Source organism: Spea bombifrons, chromosome 3 (genome assembly GCF_027358695.1).
Source record: "Spea bombifrons isolate aSpeBom1 chromosome 3, aSpeBom1.2.pri, whole genome shotgun sequence".
NCBI classification, from domain to species: Eukaryota; Metazoa; Chordata; class Amphibia; order Anura; family Pelobatidae; genus Spea; species Spea bombifrons.
In genome coordinates this window covers 118,517,926-118,521,345 of record NC_071089.1, presented here as the reverse complement: position 1 = coordinate 118,521,345, position 3,420 = coordinate 118,517,926, and positions in this window count along the sequence as shown.

Below are 3,420 nucleotides of genomic sequence, written 5' to 3'. Positions count from 1 at the left end.
GCGGCGTAATTCTCTCGGGTGGGAAAATCATTGCATTTGTTTCCGTTTCCAAGGATATCGTCCACATTTCAATCAGCAAACTGTCTTTACGTTAATGGAATGTCTGAATGTACGAGTAAACAAGCTTTTTTTTTTATGTTTACACAACTATCGCGTTTCGATTACATTAACACGGATTGTGACAGAATGCGGGATCCAGAATGTAACGGAAATCTGACATTTTTTAAGTTTTAACGTAGCTGGCGAAGGGCCCAAGTCCCTTGGCCAACAATGTGGCCAACAATGGAGTTTTAGGAGACTTACCAACCCACAAAGTTGGGATTTCGGCTGGTGTCTCCTCTATCCTGCCAGGGAGCACCTCCCCAACGTCTACTGGAACAAGGTGGAGAAGAAGACAGAACTAGGTGTAAAATGTCCTCTACGTTGGGTGGTCGAGAAACAGATTTTGAGAGATCAACAGCCTTGGCGACAGAATTTGGCCACAGATTAGACCCATTCGGCCCATCTAGTCAGCCTCGACCACTTCTTGTGAAGGTCGTTCCACTTATCTACCCCTAGAACCTCTTGTTCAAACATTTCTCCTTCTATGATATACATGATCATGAATGGTGATCCTAGAGCAAATGAAGACATGTGCCTTAGGCATCACATTTTCCATTGTCAGATGGGAAATTATGGTGGGTCTACCACAGAAATCTGACTTAGAATGGACCAAGCGTCTATGCTTATACCGCACGCGAGTCACAACCACATACACATCAGCGTCTACGGGCACAGAATACAAATATTCTAAAGAAGAACATTAATAAGTGCGCTCCATGGTTTCATTCCAAGGCTGGCCATGACCCATGCAAGGTTCCTGGTCTACCTACTATGCCCAGCTGGCCCTGGTTGGCTTACCTTTATCTTATAAGTTGTAGGCCAACAAATCTTGCAGATCATTGATGTTCTTTTCTTGATAAATGGTTTGTAAATGATGTCCCAGCCGTAATTTGAACTCCAGCCCGGTCGCTAATGAGAACAGCCCCAGTAATTAGCACTGTGACATGAGACGTCATTATTGATCTCGTTGCACATGGTTCTTCTCGACAATCCGCCTCGTTTATTTTCGTATATTTCATACCTTCCAATGAAACGTTTAATTAGAGAATTTATGGAGCAACCCGCCTTAGAACCAAGGAGGGCTCGACCTTTCAATCATTAACCATGCTTATTAATTTAATGTCTTTGGGAGAGAGAGAGAGAGAGAGAGAGCTCTATGAGCCCCATTAAAACGTGTAACTTGCAGAGACGTAGCTATACGAGGGTTGAATTTGCAATTAAAGGAGAAAGGAAGAAAATACGGTTAGACTCAAACCTTAATCAGTCGTCGGTCTCGTCTTAGATTCAGGAGCCGTATGTCTATCCCGCGCATGTTTAATATCCTCACTGTATTACCCTCTACCACCTCTGCTGGGAGGTCCATTCCACCCTCTCAGTAAAGTAACAATGCAGCTATGTCTCCTCTAATTCTCTGTGTGATTCTTAACTATGATTCTCCTTTACTTACCCCCCATTCCTTCAATACTCCTTTGCTGTGGACCTTCAGGAGAAGCACCTCTCATCTATAGAGAAGAGTCTACAGCCAATGTCTGATATTTACTGGGCTGTGGGAGCTCTGAAGGCTCCTTATGGGTTAGTGAATTTATTGCTTTGTGTCTGCTTTATATATACATATATACACACACACACACACACACACACACACACACACACACACACACACACACACACACACACCCCGTGGGATCTAATAATTTGTCATTAATCTGGCCAGAAGTATCTGCAAAACCAATACACCTCTCCATTATCAGGGCTTGTAAGAAGACTAGGAATCGTGCATATGCAGAATGTGGCTGAATAGTCTAAAGAGCTTACAGTCTATCAGGATGATGAGGGGGAAGGAGAGGGGCTGCTGGGTACGGATGATTGTAGCATGGGAGGTTTGGAGAAGTCAGTGGCCGGGGATCTCCATGGTGGGAGGACAGATGGTTTCTTCAGGATGTAGGTTGTGAACTTGGAGGATAGATTGTAAGCTTCTCTGAAGAGGTGGGTTTTCAGGGAACGTTTAGGGTTAGGACACACTCATCCTGAACCTCAGCCATAACACGCATCCCAACCGGCGCCGGCTCACATGCCCCGGCCAGAGCCACAGACTGCACTTCTGAAGACCAGGAAAGTAGCCCCGGCCCGCATGGCATGAGAGGAAACTGCCTGACAACCGTGCGACAACCTATTCACTAACGGTCCTCAGCGAGTGCACTACTTGCACCCTCCTGCCCCAAAGCCTGAGATTTGGAGACGGCAGCCCACTGTTTCGTTTTGCTTTACTTGTCTTCCATCACTGCGTGTCGTTCCTCCTCAATCAGATGTTTCTTGTAATTGTGAAACTTTGCAGCTCCCTAACTTCACTCTGCATTATGTAGTGGGATGACTTTGCCTATGTTCCCTATACATTAAACAGGGGCCGGCTCAGTGATTTAACTATACATTATACAGGACTGGCTCAGATGCAGTAGAAGCTTCCTAAAGTGCGTCCTTCATAACGCAGAGCAAAGGCAGGGATTTATACAACATTCATTGATTCATACTCATTCATACTCATACAAAAGGGGACATGTCGGAGTAATCTGTATACGTATTAAATCTCTGTAAATCCATTATTAGACATTCACCATGAATATGAAATATTTAGGCGCACGGCCTTCCCTTAAATCAAAATTAACCCTTCGGCACCGAGTTAACCCTTGCATTGCTAACCCCTCTGGTACAAACAGGATGAAATATTTCAGCTATGAAGGTGATTTCTCGGAAAAGCGTTTATAACCGTGTGATATTTTTAGTTGAAAGTTCCTTATAATGCAGTTATGCACATTCTTCTCTCTTGCCTCAGGACTTCCTTGTGCCTTTTCCTCCATGACAGCCTAACCTGGCAGGTTTAATTACTAGCGCTCTGCACCCGATCCCCACCTGTGCGCCATTTGCTTTCCCCTCAGCCTATTTATACCCTGCAGCTCCCATCATTCCCTTTTTGGGGGTCATTGAAGCACGATGGCGGTTGATCAGGTTGGTGGACGCTTTGGGAATTTGTTAGAAATCAATGCTAGCTTCCAAATCTCACCGACTAATTGTAGTCCTCCTGGTCTCTGTTCTTTTGGGAATGTGGGTTTTCGGGGGACATGTTTCAGGGAATGCTTGGGTGGAAATCAATGCAGCTCTCCCGAGGCTGCTAAATCTAGGCTGAGGGCTTCTCCTGTCTTTAGGCTCCGTCTTCTTTCCTTGGGGTGAACGTGGCCCTGTTCATGTGCACATCCCTGCAAACGATCACGGGCCAATTCCTACCACGAGAAATAAAAGCTTTATGTTTAGCACACAAACCTT